A 23649-nucleotide genomic window follows, 5' to 3' on the forward strand; every position below is an offset into this window, starting at 1 on the left:
CCCCCAATCTAAGCTCTTCTGTATCCAGAAAGACCTTCAGTCCCATGTCCTTAAGCTTGTTATAGATAGGTACGGCCAGTGAACGCTTAACATCACGTCCGCGATGATTAATGTGTACATCATAACGGACATCTCTCGTAGGCCTTGCGTATATTCCACCAGAAAGAAATGCCAATTTACCCCGTGGGTGAATGGTAGGACGAGTGTTACCTAATTTGAATTCTTGAACCTTTTTACCTTCTTTCGTTACCAAATCCGCCATCATCCTCATGAGCATGTCCTCGTCGCTGACATATTCAACAACAAAGGAAACATAATAAACTTCAGAGTTTAAGATATCGAAAAAAAAGGTCCGTGAGCCTGAAAATGAGGAAGGAAACATGCAAAGAATGTATCAACAAGAACTTGTGTTAACTTACTCCTTGCTATTGACGATATGACCCACATAGTACGAAGCATGGAGAAGTGCTTTCTTCCACTCCTCCAGCTTCTCTGGGTTATGTCTACCCTTGTCTTGGTGCCGGCCAAATGCCTCACCGTAGCTTCCCTTTCCATTTCTTATATCATCTGGCCAGACATGGTAAAAAATGGGAACAAACTTACTGCCTTCTTTTTCGCTAATCAACGGAAGCTCTCGCAAACACCACTTGGACGTTGCATAGTCCTCTGAAAATATAGCTATGTTAAGCCAAGTACTCTTTATTACTTGTTCTAGTACACTAGGAAAGTGGCCCCCCCACGTAAGCTCTTCCGAATCCAGAAATACCTTCAGTCCCATTCCTGTGAGCATTTTATAGATAGCTATGGCGAGTGTACTTTTGACATCAGGACCCCGATGGTTAATAAATACATCATAGTCAAGGTTTACATCATAGTCAAGCTTTTTCACAAGCATTATAGATCCACCCGAAGAAGATGTGGTGGCTACAAATTCTTCACCCAGTTGTTGGATGCTTGAACTAGTCTTAGCCGGTTCTACAAATTCTTGACACGTGTTTCTCTCTTTCGCTACCCACTCTGTAATTGCCTTCAGCAGCATGTCTTCGTCCCTGGACACATTCGACAACGAAGAAAACAGAGTAAACGTCACAATTTATATGGATAACTGAAGTCTATGAGCCTCAAGATAAAATAATGCATCGATTAGTAAACGCTTAGTGCACCTGGTGGAGAGATGCGTACTTAGTACTTACTCCTTGCTCTCAACGACCGGACCTACATAATGTGAAACGCTGTAAAGCGCTTTTCTCCACTCCACCAGTTTCTCAGAGTTGCGTCCAACCTTGTTTAGGTCAAATGCATAGCCTCCTTTTACATACCGTACATCATCAGTCTTAACACGGCAGAAAATGGGAACAATTTTAGTGCCTAATTTACCCCTGTTGTGCATGGACGACAGCTCTTCTAAGCACCGGTCAGATTGTGCATAGCCCTCTGAAAATATTGGAATATAAAGCCACGCACTCTTAAAAGCTGCTTCTACTTGTTCATCCCCCAAATCGAGCTCTTCCGAATTCAGAAAAACCTTCAGTCCCAACGCATCAAGCTCTTTATAAATTGCTCCGCCCAGACGATGTTTAAAATGATTGATAAATACATCATAACGTGGGAAATCTTTCACAGGCATCGTGGATGCACAAGAAGCAGATGTAGATGGTGGAAATTCTTCAAAGTGTTGGCAATTTAACCGAACACCACCACAAAAGAAAGATAGAAGATCGACAATGCAATAAAGTATTCTGGATCCACTGGAAGTAGATGAAGATGGTCCAAATTCCTCATACAGTTGGGGGTTGTGTGGGTTAGAAGCAGATGCCATGATATTAGATGCAAGCGGACACAACTAAGGTTGAAAAAAGGGGCTGTCCTACGGGAAAATAGTTTTCGTTGATGAGGTGAAAAGGAGTGGGTGCATATAAAAGATCAGGAGAGGGATAAGTAATGAGAAATAAAAGTGGGACTAAACGCGTAGACTGCGTGTATTCGCTGAGGTAACCCCGCGGAAGAAACGAAGAAGCATCACAGAGTCTTACTAAGAGAGTTAGAGTGACTAGTTGAGGACAGCTGAAGGACTTCTTAGAGCCTCTGCTATTGCGTAATTCCCAAACCTTCCTTTTCCTTAGCAACCTCGAAGCGGGCACCTTGAGTAAGACAATAGGCCAATGTCTATGCCGGCATCAGGGCGGCAATTTTTTGTTTTTACTAATTTAATTAAAAATCAATTTAGAATTGTATCTTAATTTTAAATTTTAAGTCGATTGGTGAAGTTGAATGTTGAATGGCTCACAAAAAGTCCACCAGGGATCAAATCTTGCTAAGTGCAAGGCTCCAACACCATAAGGAATGAGGCCGAGATTATGCCCTGGTGATTTTGAAAGTGTGGATGCCCCTCAGTCCTTGCCTCTAAGCCAAAGATGTTTCAAGCACGTGTGGGCCCGTATCATGTTCCTAAATCTTCAAGTGGTAGCCTTCGCTGGTTGGTAGTTTGCAAGCCTCATGCCTTGCTGGGTTGCCTCGCGAGTTTGAACCTTCCATCAAATTTATTTTTTAAAAATAAAATTTAAAATTTAAATTTAACTAAAAAATATGTTTTGATGATGACATAGACATCGTGGTAGAAGAGACCTCCTACTACTAGTTTTGTGATAGATAATTTTTAATTATTGTTTTTAAAGAGTTCAAAAAAAGAGATGTAGACAAGAGACGCAATGCGTCATAGTTCCTACCTAATGCATAATGGTTGTAGAGGTGTAGATGAGTGAGAATAAGGTTAAATAGTTCTAAATTAACATTGTGAATACATTAATTTTTGCCTAGAAATGCACTTGTGATCTGATAGGATGGCTCATTTTTTTTTATTAAATTCTCGTCCTAGAAATGCAGCTGTGATCTGAAAGGATGACTCATATTTTGTTGTTAAGTTCTCGTGTTATATTATTGTATGTTTGGGCATTTAAGCCTAATAATAAGAGGCCAAAGTCCCCAACTATGTATTATTCTCATCTTAATTATCAAATGGAAGTCACACTATTTTTAATCATTAGATAGAGATAAATAGTAGTATAGAACAATAAGAACATAAACATATATGCAAAGGAAAAAATGATAAAGAATATATAGGAGGAAGAGGAAGAGAGATAAAATACTAAGATAGAGCGATACAAACATAAGTTGTGTGTGTGTGTGTGTGTGTGTGTGAGAGAGAGAGAGAGAGAGAGAGAGAGAGAGAGAGAGAGAGAGAGAGAGAATATTAAATATAATTATTTTTCTTAATAAAACAAATAGTCAAAATAAAATCATGGTTATAATGAAAAATTAAAATATATTATATTATAATTAATGAAACTAAGAATTTAAGTTTTATATTAAAACTCACATTTGTATAAGAAAAAATGAAATGTATTGAAATATAAAAATATTTTATAAGTAAAACTAATTGTTTAATTTTACATAGTTAGAGAAGATTTACTATTTAATGTTTTGTATTTCCAATTTTTTCATAAAAGTATGTAATTTTTAATTATGAAATAATATCTATATAATTTAATATGTACATTTGTAAATAATAAATAGATGTAATACATATAAATTTGATGTTGATGAATAAATATGATGTAATAAATAAGAAATAAAATATAACTATTTAATTTTAATACATAGTTTATAAAAACTCAATAATAATTTACATATCTTTTAGAATTGAATTATTTCTTTTTTGTGGTTATTTCCTTTAGTATGTTTTTTATGTAAAATATAATTATTAATTTAATATTAAAATATATATTTAAACTAAATGATAATTTGTTTAAATATAAAATATTAATAATAATAAATGATATAATTTACAAATTATAACACTTATCAGTTATACATATTACAAACACTATCATAAAATATAATTAAAAAAATAATATTATTTAATTTATTTTTACAAAAGTAAAATAATAGTATAATTTAACTATTTTTATTAAAAAAATTAGAAATTCAAATACAAAGATATAACATATTAAAAAGAATTAATATTGATTAGACATGTTGTGTGAGGTGGAAGATAAAATGATTGAAAAAAAAAAAATCTTATGTACTTGTCACAAAGATAGAGTTGTAATTAATGCATTCATCAATGCAAGATGAAGTTGTTAAAAAATATTTGTATTTTTGTTCAAGAAAATTAATTTTCTCCCCCACCAAAAATAGTATGAACCAATAGAATGAATGAAAAATGTGATTTATCAAATAATGAAAAATTAAAAAAAGATATAAACATTTAAAGTTTCATATAATCTTTTAAATTCTTTGATTTGATTGGTCAGTGTTAATATGATATTAACATGATATGAATGCATAAGTATTCTTGCCGTGGTAGGAACTAATAATGAATGTACATTTACTAATAGTTAAAAGATGACACAAACTATATGACTAGCTCCACTTCACCTCTTTCGTAGCCTTTTTTTTTATTCAATCATATTAGCTAAAACTATATCAAATAGCAAATTAGTGGATACAACATGTTATACGATGTAGCTTTTGCTGTGAACTCAGCTTTGCCTAGAACTCATTGACTTTTAAACACCATATGTAAACTAAAACTAATTAGCACATATTAATGAATAGCATGTTGTTGTGGTTTTCCTTTGGCTCTGCGTGAGTTATTATTGGGAGGCATGTACAAACACAACTTTGGAGCATAATAGACATTTCAAAAGTCCCTTCTTTATTTTTATTTGTTTTGTTTTGTTTGAAGCAAGCATGGCTTGCATTCCAAGGCAACGACTAACATAAAGTTATGGAATGATATAATTAATGCAAAAAGTTGATGGTGTAGAAAGCATGCATGTGATGAATGGTCGGTGAGAAATATAATTTTATGAGTGAATTTTATAAAACTTAGTGGTGGATTGGGTAGTTACAGATGTCGGTGATGACATCACTTAGGAGGTGGCCATATGGCAAAATAATCAATTTTTTTCTTCTCTTTTTACTTGGATATAAAAAGAAATGGGATGAATTAAATGTCGGTGGGCAATAAAAGGGAACATATTAACTTTTTCAACTCTCTAAAGGTAGCTTTATGTGTTTTGTCACTTCCTTTAATTTGGCCACAAGTCATGTTTGGTGTATTTTTTTAATGAGCCCATGTGCTCTATTTTTATATTGAGAATTCCTATAGCATAAACTTGGCTTACAATGGAAGAGTTGAAAATTCCTACCAAGCTTAGAATTGTGACACATAAACTATATGACTAGGTCATTGCTAAAATCAGAACTATGATAGGAATGTTAGAGAGCCTTGGTAGTGATGTAGGGGTCAAATAGGAGTGCCCCCTTTTACCAACTTGTTTGTGTTATATATTGATAAATTAGAAGAATGTTTAGATAAGGACAATGGTGATGGGGTTCAACTAGCTAATTATGTGAATAACTTGTTTTTATATGTGGATGACCTCATTTTAATTGCTAAAACAACAGATGGTCTAAGAAAACACTTGAAGGCACTTGAGGCCTTCTATCAAGTGGTCAAGATGCAAGTGAACAATAGCAAAACCAAGGTGATGATTTTCTCTTTGAAAAGAAACAAGAGGCAGGGAAAATGCTTTCATTTTCAATGGCAACCCATTAGAGATTGTGGATGAGTACAAGTACCTTGGAATTGACTTCAACAACAAAATAAGTTGGGAAACATGTAGCTTGCAAAAAGAATTCAAGGAGGATTGAAAGTATTGTACTTTACAAAATAAATGTACAACAATGTGAAATTATGTGATTTGAAAATTAAAAAGGTGTTCTTTGGTTTGTTAGTTACCCGGGTAAGCCTTTATGGTTGTGAGATTTGGGGCAGCAACATGTCTAATAAAAAATGGAGACAAGCAAAAAGAATTCAAAAATCCTTAATCTTCAATAGTCTCAAAATTAAAACAATGGTTCTTTATGAGATCCTATTTTCAAAAATGGGCACTTTCCCTATAGAGGCCTCGCAAATGATTTGATTACTATCCTATTTAAAGAAGTCCCAAAGAATGGAAAATTGTTGTTGGGCTAAGTTCATCACAAAAGAAAGGTTGGATAGAAGAAATAACATGTGGATGAAGAAAAAAGTTAAATGGACATAAAAATGGAATCTTAGTATGCATGAATACCCAAAATAACAATGTTGGAATTAAAAATTCATGAAGGAAAAATATAGGTGTCACATGATCAAAACAAAATGTTTGGAAAAGAGACTACTATATAAAGAATTTAACCCAATGTGAGCCCATGAGGAGAAAGCATATATAAGAGAAAATATCAAATGTAGAGCTAAAATTCTCATAGCGTAGCTTAGGACAAGCTCTCATCATTTGAGATGTGGAATAGGTAGATGGAGGATACCCAAGGAAGAATGTAAAGAGAGAGTATGTATTTTCTGCAATATAGGAGTGGTCGAAACCAAGCAACACTTTCTCATGGAATGCCCATCATACAACACCATTTACTTCAACTATTAGGATATGCTAGAAATTGGCAATTTAGGTACTCTTTTTGAGGAAACAGAGTTGGACATGACAACAAAGTTAGTGGTCAACATTCATTATCAAAGGCCGGTCTTAAAGAAGCAACTTTGAAAGACCTAATATTCTTGCATGCTTTATCTTAAAGGGATTCTTGTCTTTTGTCTAACGGGTACCATAGACTTCTTTGACCTCAAAAATGTTATTAAATTAATTCATTCACTTGAAACGTATATTTGATTTTCATTGCAATAGTAGCATTGGTCATAAATCTACAAGATGTGACCCTAATGATCTATTTCATCACCAATCTTCCTAATAAAACAACCATTTATAAATTTGATTATCCAAAGAGTAGAGGCATAAAAATTGTTTTTAGACTATTTAAGGAAAATTAGGGTAAAACATGCACTGTGAGAAAATATTTATAACTATCATACAATTCTCAAACAATTATAGTCAATTTCTAGTTTCAAACATACCATTATAACTGAACTAGCATGACAGGTGTGCTAGCTTTTCAACTGACATAGAAAAGGAATCTCAAGAAAATTGTAACTAATATATTCCTATTCATATAATCAATTTCATAGTTGGTTGGAGAGACAACAATATACTTTAACTTGATTAGCACAACACGCATGCCAACTTTTACTACAACAAAATTTTGTGGAATAAGAAGCAAAAGACCAAAAAGTATGAGAATAGAAGATTGAAAATTATAGTGTGCTAAACTTAGATTTGTCGTATAAATTTTTAAGGGCATCCCAATGTCCATAGTTAGATAAAAAAGAATACACTTCCATTTAAAAAAGGTAAAGCATGCGCTACAAGCAAGGAATACTATAAAACTTGATATTATAGATAATTCTTAGTCTAGTCTAATCAAATAAAGACAATAATTCACAAATTTGTTGCTTTTTTCCCTTCTTATTGCCTTCCAACTCATTTACAAGATGTCATAGTGAAAGTTGCATATGGGCCAATGTATTTACGTTCTCTTAATATGATTATATAGTGATAATTAATTAATTAATTTTTAAAAAAAATTGTTTCTTATTTTTTTACTACCAAGTGTACATTGGTATGTAATAGGTATGGTGAAGTGTTGTGAAAAATTGACCAAACTAAATTTGTGTATCGTTTTATACATTTGTGTAATACATTAATTAAATTGATAGGTCATTTAGCAAATTATATTTATTTTAACAAAAAATATCATATTGGAGATGAGGTAGCTTCAAATTAACTTCTTGGGTTCTAAGCATTGCTCAAACAAAACTTTAGAAATACGAAGGTAATCATGCTCAATTACCAATATGACCATGTTGTGTTTTCAATACGGAGGGAGGAGAGAGAGATTTCAGGAGGGAGAGAGGAGTAAAGAAAATAGAAAAAGGATTGTAGATGGAGATGTGTTGGTAAACAAATTTTTCACAGTAGAATTGCCCAACGGAGTGTGTGGCAAACCGTTCACAATAGTTGGATAGGCCCTTAGTATGTGGCCTTCCTCTGCATTTTGAGGGGCAGCTCCCTCGTATGATATTATTTTTTTAAAGGGTTTTTCAATTAAAGAATCTAAAACTTCAAAGTTTAGGAGAAAGTCATTCAGGACGAATGCACCACACGCCCTCACGACCTTCTTTGATAAAAAAAATCAATAACAGAGGTGCTCAAGAGCTACGCTTGAAAGCAACCAGTATTATTAAGCACATTCATTATCATTTGTAAACACTCGCATAGCACCATGAGAATGTCTACTATAGCGTATAACAATTTGGATTTTAAAATAAGAAACCCAAAGCATTTCTCATTTCATTCCGTTGCACCAAGAAAGCAATAGAGATTTTTCAATTCAGAGATAAAAAGTGTACATACTTTCCAGAATTTATCCCTAGATCAAAATTTCAGCATAGTGTTCCCTTATTTTTCCAACCAAAAAGTCCCTTTTACAAAGCCAAAATGCATCCTTATATAGACATAGAGGTTAATAACTACCTCTTCGTGGTTAATAACCACCTCCAAAATACATAATTTTGGAAGGTTAATTAACCTCAAGAAAATTAACCTATACAAGGAAACTTGCAAAAACAAAACTTTAGCTAGAGTTCCTAAAGATATTTACATATACAATCATGGATTCTCCTAGCTACTAACTCTATCTACCCGAACATAATTGATCTATCTCAAAAAGCCCAATAATAATCTAGGATAATCATCATTGATTCATAGTTCAGAATGAACACATTTTCCATCCTGAGTTTGGCTATGAAGTATCTATCTTTAATTTCTTCTGACTCTTGTCGATAGGCTGAAATATTACAATCTCCTAGCGTGATTTCAACCAGGCTAAGCTTCATCATAGTTTCAGCATCCGATACACAGTTCTCTATTTCTGAATGAATCTGAACACTGAAGGAATCAAGGAGAAACTGACAATCAACATGTTGAAGATCATTTACTGGCACCCCACTTGTGATAGTAGAGATTAATTCATCTGTACTTTTTGTTTTTAGTTGCTCCAAAGAGGCTATTAGCTTTTTGAACTCAGTGATCCCTTTGCTGATGTTTATCACCTTCCAACCAACACTTTTACTCTAGATATGTGTTTGGTTGTCACTTGGATCAGCAATAATTTTCTCAAAGAGTAGGGTGCTCGTATCTAACTTGGCCATTTCTTTTAATTTGTCAGCTACTTTTTGCTAGTTGGATTTATGTTCCTTGCTACTTTCCAACTCCTTATAAATTTCTTGTATCTATGCTATGGCTTTCCCATAAATCTCTTTTACCCCATTTATAAGTTTTGAAGCATCCTCTATCATCTTGTTTATCCAAGCTTCGATCATCATACTATGTGACTTGTGTTTGTTGATTCTTTCAACAACATTATGATCCAAAATACCATCAGGACCTGCGACAGAGTGACCATGGCTTGGGCATTAGAAGGATTGCTGATGGAATTAATATAAGCTACCATCATCTAAACTTGTTCTTTGAGTTGCTCCTTGGCTCTTTTCTCTTCCTTCACCCCTTGCAACATCTGAGCAGCAATCACTTCAAAATTTTGAAACTCTCTTTCTGCATTAGAAGGACCAAGGTCAACCTTTTCTAGAATGAGATCTGATTCAGATGCTTCATCAACATTCTTTTCAATTATAGGTTTGGCCAATTCCACACACAAGTTGCCTGAAGTTTCATCAATAGCTAACCTGGAAATCACCTTGGTCTTTTTCACCTTAGAAGGCTTTTGAAGAATACTAGAGATCACATCAAATAGAGGTGGGATCATTTGAACAACTTTTTTCCTCTTCTAAAGACTGTTCTGGAACCATGAATGTGTAATTTTTGAAGATTGTACATCACTTGTCACATTCTCAGCAATCATCATTAAGTCTTCTGAATTAGATAATGGGTTATCTAATTGTGTGATGTCTATTAATGGCATATTAGGAGGAGAGAGACTCAAATGAGGAATCACTGCATCATGAGGGGATGTAACAGGGACATGTGATTCAGCAATTTGAGGAGTTCTTTGATCTTTTTCACTGGATTCATTCCCTTCCTAATTCATTTTACCTTTCATTCTTGTCCTTTTTCTTTTGACTGTAAACTTATCTAGCTGATTCAGATCTTCATCCCAATCTTGAGCACCTGTATCCAATTGTTGTATCTTCTCACTAGAAGTTTCCTCTATCGCCATCTGAGATGATTATCCTTTATTATTTCTCCTCTCTTTACCTTGAAATTCACCAGTTTCTTTTTCAGCTCTGACTTTACTGATCCAGTCTCTTGTCCTTTTAAGAACAAAGGCAATCCTTTCCTTCAAGCTTTTTAACTTTGGAATTGACCAATCAATAGGAGGGAGATCTAGCAATTCAATTTTCTCATAATAGTAAGGATCAACCAAAGAAACTTCATCGTCATCTACACCTGTCACATCAATGTCCAACTTGAAGTCTATCACTTGTCGTACTGTAAGCCGCATCCAATCTCTCTTCCTGACTTCGAAGTCATTTTCACAATCCTCCCAAAATTCTTCTAGAGTCGGGAAGTGACCAAGACTAGGATTTAACTTTAATCCATTCACTGCATAGCCCTTACTGTCATAAGGAAAACGCATCGTGTAAGGATGCAAATTTATTGTGGCAATAGATCTTTCAATGTTCCTGGCATCTGATGTAGTATCACAACTATAATATCTGATGGCAATAGGAAAAGCTATTTCATCTATCCTCCTGTTCTTGCAAAGTTTATTGATTTGACTAATTTGCCTGCACATTTCAATTAAGACCAGTTTATCATCAACAAATCTAGGTAGCATCAACGGACACCCATCATAGGTAGCTAACCTGATATAAGTAAACTTTGAGAATTGTATGAAAACACTTCCATATTTTTGTACTTTCATCGCTGCTTCTAGTGAAATTCTGAGTCCAATGTTCCCTTGAATTTCCCTTACAATTAGCATGGTGAATGCGTCATTCACTCTTCTAAACTAGTGTAGGCTATTATTATACTGAATTTGAGGAAGATGATTATAAATGATGGAGGTGTCATCATAAACCCTCTGCCGGTTAAGTCCTAACCAACTCTTGGTGCTTGCGATAACATAGAAAAGATATGAAGTCATATAAAAGTAGTCATTTTCTTGAAGTCCCATGAGCTGTCTATGTAGTGAATCACTAATAATTTCAGCCCAATCAATATGTTGTTTTCCTTCATAGATCATGTTGATAAACAGGAACATCCAACCTTCAAACTCGTGTGAGTCCCGAAGACCAACGATCCTTCTTAGTAGGGTCACCAATTTTTCCACATCTTCTTTTAACAGCGACCTTTGAATGGATTTTCTTAATTAAGATTTCCCTTTTCTTGGTTGCGAGAACCATGACTTGGAAATGGTGTTTAGACATTGAGTCTGATTTGCAGTAAAATACTCTTTCGCAGTTCTCAGATTGATGTTAGCATATTACATCCAGGTAGGCAATCGAAAAACACTAGCAATAGAGGCAGGATCTAGACAGATAATTACTTTATTTTTTGATGAAATAACTTTTCTAGTATTCAGATGGTAAGCTTTCATGCACTCCAATACCAAGTCTGGGCATTGTGCTAAAATGGGGTGTCCTCTTGCTTGAGCCAAGCCACTTTCTAATATCTTTCTAGCTAATGGAGTCTTTTCTTCATTCACAAGAGATGACTAGAAGTCTTGAAGGCAGACACTTCCTAAAATGGTATCGCCGATATCTGGAAGCATACTTCTTAAAACAGGAGCATAACCCGGCCTTTGATACTTGTTCTTCATGATAGATTATCAATCTTTCTTTATCAAATTTGTTAGATGCCTTCAACCTTGTGCTGCACTCTTTACTTCTAACTTCAAAGTAACAAATCAACCACCCAACCAAAAAGATCTATAAGCAATACATCGGACTAAGAATTTCCATGTCTTCTAACAAACATTCATAAGAATTGGATCTTGCCCAGACTTATAATTCGCTCATAAATCTGCATGATATTAGTGATGCTCCAGCTTATCTGCAGAGTATCGATTGCCTAAGAAAGCAAGGATGCTGATCTGAGGTTTTCAGAGCTACAGGTTAGGAATGAATATTTCATTTTTTCGAACACTTTCCTAGCATTCTATATGTTATGTTCATGCTCACTACCCTTTTTTTTATTTTGGTATTATGTCAAACAAGTCAGGAGCTGAATTTGTTTGATACATCTAATGAATTCGCATGGAGAAAAGATGAAGAAATTGTTCGGCAGATGTTCTTTGGCATTAATCCTTTGCATATCAAGCGTCTCCATGTAATTAATATTCCTTCATTTGCTAGTATAATTTAGATGCTTGAGTTCTGAGTAAAATCATTTGTCATTAAGATATGGATGGTGATAGATTCCAAAGTTGATATATCGATTTAAAAATCTCTGCACAGTTTTGTTATGGAAATATGTAATCTTCTCTCTCATTATTGTAGTGGTGTCATCCAACCATAGTGTAGCACCATAACCTGAAGATCAAATATTTAAGTGAAGATTTTCATGGCATCATCAATATTCCTTTGAGCATGCCCTGAAGATAATAGGAAAACTGCGGGTTGCAAGAAAGTGTTTAAAGACTAGGGTGATATCAGGGTTGGCAATGAGGTGTTCAAGGTGGCGTGCCTATTGAATGAACTACGAGCACAATTGCTTCTTTAAAGCATCCTTCATTTGCTTGCATGGATAGGAACAACACTGCTCTGCTCATGAATATGGCAATATTTATTTTAATGTTAGCAAGTTGATATAAATATATCGCATTTTACCCACAACAAATGTTGGCGGCTTTATGTCTCCCAGCTCTTGAAATTTGAAATGTTTTCCATTGTGAAGAAAAGCCGTAGGTTGAGGATCAATTAGTTGGCAAGTATGGTATGAGATGGCATGCTTTAATTGCTTCTTTAAAAACGTCCTTATCCTGCACTTGGTGAAGAGGGTGGTCTACACACGATCAGATTCTTTTATGTTCCAATTTAATTCCTTCATAAATTCAGACTCCCATAACTGACGGCAGGTATTCAAACCTCAGTATCACACCCACTATTCACCTGGGAAGACCATGTGTTTGAGTTGGAAATAAGGTGAGCAAGGTGATGTATATGTTAAATGAACCACAAGACTTTCCCTTTCTCACGTGGACAATAATATGCATTGATTTGTATATGTAGCAATATTCTGAAAAACCAAGTTTTGTGGATGCATACAGCCATAGGTTGAAACTCCAACAAACATAAAATATCGACTTTAATAAGTGCTTCAATAACATTGTCCCACTATATTCAAACCGAAGGAGTTTACACATGGTTTATACAATTTGGAAATTTTCAAACAAGTTAATAACCGTCTCAAAGAGGTTAAGAAATGCATGTTTTTGGAGAGGTTAATTAACCTACTCCAAAATGCACATTTTGGAAATTAACATTAACTTATTTGAGAGGTTAAGAAATACGCAGTTTTGGAGAGGTTAATTAACCTACTCCAAAATGCGCGATTGAAAAGTTATCATTAACCTTTTTGAGAGGTTAATGGTTAATGATAAACTTGAAAATGCATATTTTGGGTCTCTCCATTAACCTGCAATAACCTGAGACTTAGAAGTCAGTTTTCAAAAATTTCAAGTGATGCATAGAGTTGGTAGCAAGCCGGAGACATGAAGATTCAGAAATTCACAAAGATTCAGAGATAAAATGGCCAATTGAAAGCTTAAAATTGGGCAATTTTCAAAAATTAACCAAGGCTTATAAAATTGAAAGAATTTTATAACCGAGCAACAAGATGTAAAGTTTGTATGTGTGTGTGTGTGTGTGTGTGTGTGTGTGTGTGTGTGTGTGTGAGAGAGAGAGAGAGAGAGAGAGAGGATATAGGAAGATGGAGAAGGGAAGACATAAACAAATATAAACAGAGAGAGGAAGAGATAAAGAGGGGGAGATAAATATAGATATATGAGAAGATAAATATAGAGATATATATAGAAATACACACACACACACACATAGAGGAGGGATGGAGGGACGGAGGGAAGGGGTGCGAGAGATAGGGGTAGAAAGGAGAGATTGAGATAAAGATATAACTTGAGGAAGATGGAGGGGATTTTTATAAAATAAGTATATTGAGAGGGAGAGATGGATGAGAGAGAAAGAGAGATGTGGATACATGAAGGTAGAATAAGAAAGATAATGAGAGAGGAGGAGATGGAGAGATAGAAAAAAAAGGGGCAAGTACAAAAAGATGGGGAACCAAAAAGTTGGTTTAATGAGCCTTACAAGAAAATGAAGATAAACCTTCAAAATTTGAAGATGTGAAAAAAACAAAGTTTAGTGCTCCAAATGTAGTTTAACAACTATTGAGAAAAAAAACATGTTGAGATTAAGGGTCTCACGAAGGAGCACACTAAGTGGTCCTATTATTTTTGAAAAAATAAACATATCATTTGGGGTACTCGAGCTATAAAATAAACTGTTTTCTAGAATATTTTTTATTGCTCTAATAAAAAGATAGTTAACATTGAGAAGATATATTTCAATTCTCTTAGGCTAGGGTCCCATGGAGATCTTTAAATAATCTTTCCTTACCAATTTCCCTATTCATAGTACTAGATTTAATAAATGGCATCCACTAAGGATTTAGTGTACATCAAGATATGCATTTCAAGTTTTGCTTTGTTTTTTATTAATGAAAAAAGCTTTTGATATAAGAGTATGTAATAGATATACATATATTATGAAGAAAAAGAAAAATAACAAGATAAGAAGACAATTTAGAAAGAAAATACATGTCTGCCCAATAGGCTAATAACAACTCCCAAAATGTGGATCAGAGGGAGAAAATAGAATTGAATTTGTGCATTCAAACAACTGCCTGCTTACCAGCAACAATAGATGAAAGAAATCAGCTCATATGGAAAAATAGTCTCAATTTCATGGGTAGAAAAAAGCAAGCCAATCCAGCTTGTGCAATTTGATGAAGAAAAGAAAAATGATGATATATAGGAGGGAAAAAGAGCAACTGGTGGTGCCTCTAGTAGGCAACCCTATTGCCTCATTTAGTGGAATGGATTCCTATTTCAACTACATGATTACCAAGATGTAGGAAATGACTATCACTTCAGCCTGTCTTTTTTTTTTTTTTTTTTTTTAAATATGCTCCTTCATGTAAGATTTTCCAACCTAAAGTTGTAAAATAAATTAAGAATTTCCTAAAAGAATTAAGCCAAATTGCAAATTAAAATAAGAAAATTCCTAATTTATTTTGCAGCTTTAGGTTGCAAAATCTTACATGGTATCAGAGCATAGGGAGCTAGAAGAAGAAGTACCCATGTTATTTGTAGGTATTTCAAACCAAAGCTTGTTTAGAATGGAATTTTTTCATTAGATTGGGGGTTGTTGATGTTTTTCTTTTTGTAAATGAATTGAGATAAAGTTCCATTTTTGGGGGAGATCAATGATACTTAATATTAATTTTCATCCTTCTGTTGTCAAGCTAACCTCAAAGAATTAGAATTATCTATCTTGGAAAAAGGGGATAGAGAATCACTACCTTGAGCAAGACAAATAATTCTTTGAGGTTAGCTTGAGAATGAAAGGATGAAAATAAATATTAGGCGTCATTGATATCCCCCAAAAATAGAACTTTATCTCAATTTGTGAATACAAAAAGAAATAGATGAAGTTCCATTTTTGGAGGAGATCAATGACGCCTAGTATTTATTTTCATCCTTATGTTGTCAAGCTAACCTTGGAGAATTATCTATCTCACTTAAGAGAGTGATTTTCTATCCCCTTTTTCCAAGATAGATAATTCTCCAAGGTTAGCTTGACAACATAAGGATGAAAATAAATACTAGGCATCATTGATCTCCCCCAAAAATGGGACTTTATCTTAGTTGGTGATTACAAAAAGAAAAATATTAACAACCCCCAATCTAATGAAATTTTTTCATTCTAAATAAGCTCTAATCTGCAATACCTGCAACAAAAATAGTACTTCTTCTCATAGCTCCCTATGTTCTGATACCATGTAGAGTTTCACAAATATTATGTGAAATTTATTAAAATGTTGCTTAAAGAAAGAGGCACAAATTTTAGATAAGAAAACAGAGAAAAAAAATCTACTAAAAATGAAAAAGAAATCTATTTCTCATTGATTTTTTATAATCTACATTCATATGCATGATTTATACAATTACACCACCGTACCAATTAAGAAATCACAGTGAAGAACTGTGAAATAACAACATGAATTATGTATGCATGAACATCCACTATTTAAGTGGAATTATTGCATAAAAACAATAGTGAAATTGGAGTTAAAATTAGTTAACACAGAGACTTCCTTAGCATCCATGAGTAACAGAAGAAAGATTTTAAAGTTGGAAAAAAAAAAAAAAAGAATCTGCAAGTTCAGATTTAGCTCAGTGATAGGTACCATACAAACTTAGAAAATTGGGATAAGAAAATATAAAAGAATGGCACATGGCTATAGTGATTGCTACCAAGATGGAAGAAGGGCAGTTTAGCAGCCACAAAGAAAACTTAGAAAAAAACATATAAATAAAAGTAAACTAAATGTAGACCTCATACGTCAAGGCTCGAGGATTGGTTAGGCAGCCAACACATTAAGAAAATCGAAAACATGGAAATAGTTTTCATAGAACGAGTGAATCTCTGAGAGCACTATCAAAGATTGAATGGAAACCCTATTTCACAATTTCTCCATGCAACTTAACATTTCATCAAAGTATTAAATCAAGATTAAAACAAGTGTGGGAGCAAGAGTCCCTACCTACTATGATAAGAAGAATAGGAGATTGAGTAAAAATAACTTACAACTTTGAATCAATTAAAATGATTCAAATTTAGGTTTTTCTACTGAAAGGATAATTATTGATTGATATATTAAATGTTAGTCATCCAAATTAACATTAAAATGAAAATAGGTAAAAAGAAAGTTATTATTACAAGAAAAATTATTTAGATTTTTAGTAATGTCTTGATTTATAATCAAATAACTAGCAATGAATATCACATTTACTTTTATTTTTTGAACAAATTAAAAATATTTTTTTCTAATTAATTTTTAAGCTTTTAATCAATTTATTTTTTTAATAAAAAAACTAATGTAGGATACCCATGATAAGGTGTACATTCTTCATTGATTTATTTTGCGGTGCCTTCAAATTGGGTGTTTATTTTAATTCTCTGATCAGAATTGGAAAAGATAATTATAAATTCAAATAGATTTTTTGGAAAACTAAATTATATATTCAAATAGTTTTTTTTTCCTAAAACTGATTTAATGTTTATGAGAAAAGTCACCTATCATCTACTCTTAATGCACCAACAGAGTGGTATTCAAGAATGACACTTGAAACCCTAGAAATAGGGAGGAAATAAAGTATAGAGAAAAATAATAAATCAATTAATATTTTAAAATTAATTTTTTTTTGAAAGAATGATTTTTTTGGTTTCTCATTTGTCATTTTTGGTTTCTCATTTGTCAGCTCAAAAAGTTTGTAAAATTAATTTGTCAGGTGGGGGTGTATTGATAATTCACTAGTAGTCATAGAATCCAATCTTTTGCTTTGAGGCTCCTTGGGAAGTCATCTTGATTCCCACATATACAAAATTTACTTAAGAACTCCAAAGAATTGTATTGCTAAAATTTGTTGGAGAAATCAACAAGTTATATCATACAATATTGTACAATCAAATTTCAAACTTACTTTTATTGCATAGAATGCTCTTTCAAGCATTATACATGTTTTGAAAATGAGAATTAAAAAAACTATTTATCATCTACTATTTTGACTTGTAAAAAAAAAGTTTCTTTCATTACTTTGTGTTCCTAACTACATTTGATACTTTATGTTCCTAACTATGTTTCTTACCCTACCTTTGTCTGTTTAAAATTTCAACTAAATACATATGACCACATCCCTTGCACCTTCTATTGGTGGAAGTGCTAATCAGTAGTCCATAAAATAAAATTAATTTTGAAAATGAATAAGGCATACTCCCCAAAAGATGAATGATAGTTTTGAATATCACATAAAGATGAATGACGGCTTCTTGTAATGTGTGCAAAAATATTTGAATTAAAAAAAAAGTGATAAGAAACCAAACATAAAGTTTTCTTTATTAAATTTTTCAAAGGGGAAGATACTAGAGAGTAATAGATACTTCCAATCCCCTCACAAGTGGGAAATCATCAGTGATGTCTATCTAATGGTACAGTGCACAGTCAGTGGGGACTTTGGAGACAGGTGTGAGTAGAAGGCCAGGCCAAGGATTGAGGCAAGGAAGGCTCCACACCCACCACTTGACCACATCTATTTTTAGATAGCAAGGTGATTTTTGTGGGCACCTAAGGGAGATGGAGAAATATAGTTCTCTTGCCTGTAACTATGTCATTTTACATTGCCACAAAGATTTGTTCATTGCAAAATGCTAACGATTCTAGTGTCAAAAGAGAGGTGGACCCTAGGTTCATGTTATCCATAGGGATTCTCCTCCTATTAGTTCTGGTCATGTTGTCTAGAAAATTAATGCATGTTTATGCCATTCGTGTGATTACCAAAGTGGTCCTTAACATGTAGGAAGATGAAGGAGAGGGTTGGGGGAGTTTTAAGCTCTCATTCAAGGAACCCCCTTGTGTTTCTACTAATAGTTCCATGCACCATCCAAATTCCTCAAAGGATTTTCAATGTGTAGAGGAATTTAATCTATTGGTGGTCAATTCTTTCTCCTATTCTAAGCAAAGTATGTGTGCACAGAGTGCTTTTTGAAAATATGTTAAAGCTGATCGAACTCCTGCTATAGATATAGGGTTATGAGGGTTTCAAAAAAATCTATATTAAAAAAAGGATTGATGGGCTTAAATATTACCTACAAAAATTAACAATTCTTAGCCTCCTTGTTAAGCCAATAGGCTTCACCCCTTGGAAAATAATGACCGGTTTGTTTGGATTTTTCAACGGTCTTATGCTAAAACATTCGAGAAAAATTTCCATCGTTAAGTGTTAGCATGAGACCACATCTAAATGGATGGAGGAAACCAACCAATCACCAACTTAAGAATGTGACAAAATCCATTTGCAAGATAAACTCTCGTCTTCAGCTAACCAACACTGACAGATCTGCATTATCAATTACAGTAGCCTCAAACATTTTGTAAGGTCCTATCCAAGTAAGGACTAGATCAATTGTTAATTTGTCTACAATATAATTTGATTAGTAGTAAATATTAATTTTTTCACTAGAAGAACATTATATGACTTATTCAATAACATGATTAGGGAAAATCCTTATGTGACTTGCAATGATTAGTATTGTTTAAATAAGATTGACATATCAATTGTAACCATTCGAGTATTAGGTGCAAATGTGTATGTGATAATTCATATAGTAGAATTATGCTTATTTAATTAATGTGAAAGTTAGACTCAACTTATGATCAACTATGTATTTTGTTCATACACTTGACAATGATTACAAATAGAAATGGTTGGACCTCGTTACATATGACACGATAGTTTAGATAGTTATGAGACTAGTAGCATTAGACCTAATTCACACTAGGATGGATTTTCTAATATAAGTTAACAACTTGATTAGCTAATGCGAGTTACCTTATGGATAAATACCTTATATTGTTCATCTTATCTCGTCATGATAATTTGATAGTTTTAGTAATTAAAATTATGGCCAATTGAATTGAATAGATATTGTGTTGTGGTGAATACATTCCACATAAGGTGACTGTGAAAATGGAAATCAAGTTTGGGTTATGTGATTATTGTTTTGAAGTAAATTATGTATCATTTAATTCTAAATAAAGAAGTATGGAAATGAATAGAATATAGATAACACAATGAATACTAGTGGTACTCGTTATGTTATTTTAAGGGATGTTATGATTTGAATCCTATAATTAGTGAGAGCAAGTAATGTAATACCCCATCTCATTATAGACTTAGACTCAATTGTAGGAATTTGATTAATGTACATGTAAGATATAAGGTGTTATGATACATACGTTATGAATTACTAATATGGATACTATTCTTGAAAATATTGTACTTAGAGAAGTGGTTATAATAAAATGAATGATACATATTTGTAAATGATTTTCATACGCAAATGATTCATAGGAAAATGATGTTGGAATATGATATCGATCTAATGTGCTCATCTATGGTTGATTAGGATATGTAATTATGTTTACAGTCATATATTTATATATATGTTTCGTTCACTGATGTTTAAAATGAATTGTGCAGAGGATGATTATAAAGATCTTCGAGGAATCTATGCCAACTCTTTATAATAGTCAAAGTTGCCATAATGCAAATTGTTGTAAAATCGGATGTAAACTAAAGTTGGACTTTAGAGGGGTTAAAATGGACCCTAAAGTACATTTTGGGTTAAAATAATCTAACCCACTTATACTACCTAGGGTTGGGGGCTAGTTTTAGGTCAAATCATGGTTAAAGCTTTCATTATGACACCTCAAAGGTACCACTTCCCAAGAGTGACGAAAATCATAAAGTAGGAGACACTCCATGCCTTCTCCCCTTTTTAGGAGATGTGACATTTGAGTGAGAAGTCCTATGGAAGATGTATAGGTTGGAAACTATGTTTTAGGTTGGGTCATGTAGGTCCTTATGTGAAACCTTGGTTATGTAGCTTTGAATAGGGTCAAACATAAGTAAAATTCGTATGCAAACTTTAAGTGAGCTTTCAAAGGGTTAGGATGACTCCTAGTGTCAGTTTAGTACTTTTTTTGAATGCCCACATGGTAGACCTAGGGGTTTTGGGCATTTTTACTCATTTATACTCTTATTATGGACTTGGGGGACCACCCAAAAGTTGCTTTTACCAAGGTGGCCGAAAATGAAGGACAACTCTTGAAGAATGTGAAAACTTGGAAGGACAAAAGCTTCTCATGAAGATTGTAAATGGAGGAACACCAACCAAGGACAATTAATGTGAATAAGATAGGTAAGGAGGAGAACCAATGTCACCCACACCCTTTCCAAGAAGGCTTGGGAAATGTAGAAGAATGAGAGGGTTTTAAGAAGAGTAGGGGAAAAAACATTGAGGGGATGGAACCACTCTACATTTTGAAGACAAATTTTGCTTGATGGAGTGAGGAGGAGATGGAGGAAGAGGAGGAAGGATTCTAGGTTGAAGATGAAGATCTATCTAAAGGGAGAGCTCTTGAAAAGATAAGTAACTTATATGCATTTAGAGTAGTTCTTACTTATTGAGATGAAATATTGTTAGAAAAATTATTCCATAATGTTTTAGAGAGAACTCTTAGGATTGCATCCATGATCTCTTGGTTGAAATGAGTTCTCTTGCCTGGGGGTATGGCTAGGTCACATGCGGCCTCATGATGCCATTATGGTAGGATGGAAAAGGGCACTTGTGTGAATGGTTTTGATAATTATTTTTGTAATCTTGCAAATGAATATGAATGAAATTTTAGATCTTAAGTTTTTGATAATATATTTAAACGTGTGTATGAGAGAAGAAGTTGTGATAAAGATTATAGAAATGATGCTATTGTTATTTGAGATATTGTAAATTTGTTCTAAAAGTTATTGTTATTTATGGTATTGTTAGTTAAGCGAAATTATTTTGGATGTTAAATTTGTGAGTTATTTCATTAGAAAAAAGTGGCTAATGTTCAAGATCATTTTATCAAAATATCTATTGTGGATTTAAATATTGACTCTAAATCTTGATAGTTATTTGATGAATTTAAATAAGTTTTTGGTAGAAAAAAATGGGCATGACACATTTGGGGTTTTGTTGAGATCACATTTACTGCAGACATCGGATTGTGATGAAAATCACCACTAGCTCCCCCATTTTGATTGAGCATTCTCTTAATAGCCAGTGAGCTTGATGGAAGATCAGAATCACCAAAGGCAAGTATGTGAAATATAAACAAACAAGATCAGGTAAAATGGATTTTTTTTTAGGTAAAGGTGGCATGGGAAAGATTAATAGCAGGACTAGAAAATTTTTACATTCATCAAATTAAAGATCTACTGAATGAGATTAAAAAATTGGGGCCTTCAATTAATTTTTTCTTGGCTAAGTGCCTCATTTACCACTTTGAAAGGGCTAAGATGTTGCACAAATCTTTACATGTCTTCATTGAGGTAAGAACAACATATCCAAAGTTGAATAATCTTCTTTACAATCATCTTTTTGATGTTTTTGTAAAATCAGGAAAGATAAACGAGGCTCTCACTCTATTGCATGCAATGTTGAGGGACAACTATGTGTCAAATAAGATCATTTTGAGAGAAGCATTTTTGACATTGTTAAAGGAAAACAAATTACAAGAGGTAGAGATGACTATAGTTCACATCAGTGAGAAATGTTGCAAGTGTTTCCCAGATACCCTTAAATTTACTTAGTTCACTAATGCAATGTGTAAAGTAGGGAAGGCAGACAAGGCCTGGGAGATTGTCCATTTAGCAAAAACTTAGGGGATGTCCCTCAGTGTAGTACCCTTCAATGTGATATTGTATAGCCTTGGCCATTGTGGCAATTTCTCTAGAATTGAGTTTCTTTTCTTTGAGATAGAAGAGATGGGAATCAAATCAAATATTGTAACTTGTAATACTATATTAGGAGCATATTGTGAGTGGGGTTATATTGATGAAGCATTGGAATTGGTAAATAGAATGAGGCATGGTCATTGTTGTCTGGACAAAATTAAATTTACTATCTTGATTGGTGGCCTCTATAGAGTAAGCAAAGTAAATGAAGCTCTTAGATTGGTGGCTAAGATGGGTGATGCTAATTGTACCCCAGATGAACTTACATTTACTACTCTAATTGCTGGTCTTTGTAAGGTTAACCGAGTAGATGAGGCTCTTTGATTAGTTGCTAAAATATTGTAGGCTCATTGTTCTCCTAATATAATTAGATTCACTACCCTAATTAATGGATTTTACAGAGTGGAGAGGGTAGATGAAGCTATATTTTTCTTAAAATCAATAGTTTAGTTAATCATTTTTCTTAAAAAAATCATATTAAAAAAATTAGTAAGAATAATAACATATTTTTGTTTTGGTGGATCCACATGTTTGCTGAATGTGTTATTTCTTTGTTCCATATCTTTTTAAGGAATTTTCTTGTAGTCTTGATAGGTTGATGAACACAAACATTATGTATGTATTGTAAATTTGTCTGCAAATGTTTTCTACTATATTTTTCTTTCTTAAGTTTTGGAAGTGGGTGTTAGGATTTATTATATCAATAGAATGTGATAATTTAAATTGTTAGAATCAAGAGTGGTTAGATAAACTTATCTAAATATTAGATAAAGAGTTAAAAGATTGGAATTCTCACTATTTGAGTGTGTGTTGTGATAGCTAAGGTAAGAAAATTGCGAAGACTGTGTATCTAAAATAAGAAGATTGCTTGTATAAAGATTTATTTTATATCATAGGGAATTATAGAAGGTTGGGTTTTGCATGGAAATGATTATTTAATATAAAATATGGATGGTCATCTGTACCATATATTCAAGAAAAAACAAAGTTGTCGAGTATAACTGAAGAGATACATATTGATAAGTATGTTGAAGG

At 33.3% G+C, this 23649-nt stretch overlaps 1 pseudogene; it reads left to right on the top strand.

The window, feature by feature from the left end:
• Positions 1 to 1941: 1941 nt before the first annotated feature.
• LOC149544137 (pentatricopeptide repeat-containing protein At5g28460-like) lies at positions 1942 to 23064 on the top strand (annotated as a pseudogene).
• Positions 23065 to 23649: the final 585 nt, after the last annotated feature.

This window comes from Cupressus sempervirens, chromosome 8 (genome assembly GCF_028749045.1).
Source record: "Cupressus sempervirens isolate cs-2001-9-10 chromosome 8, ASM2874904v1, whole genome shotgun sequence".
NCBI lineage: Eukaryota > Viridiplantae > Streptophyta > Pinopsida > Cupressales > Cupressaceae > Cupressus > Cupressus sempervirens.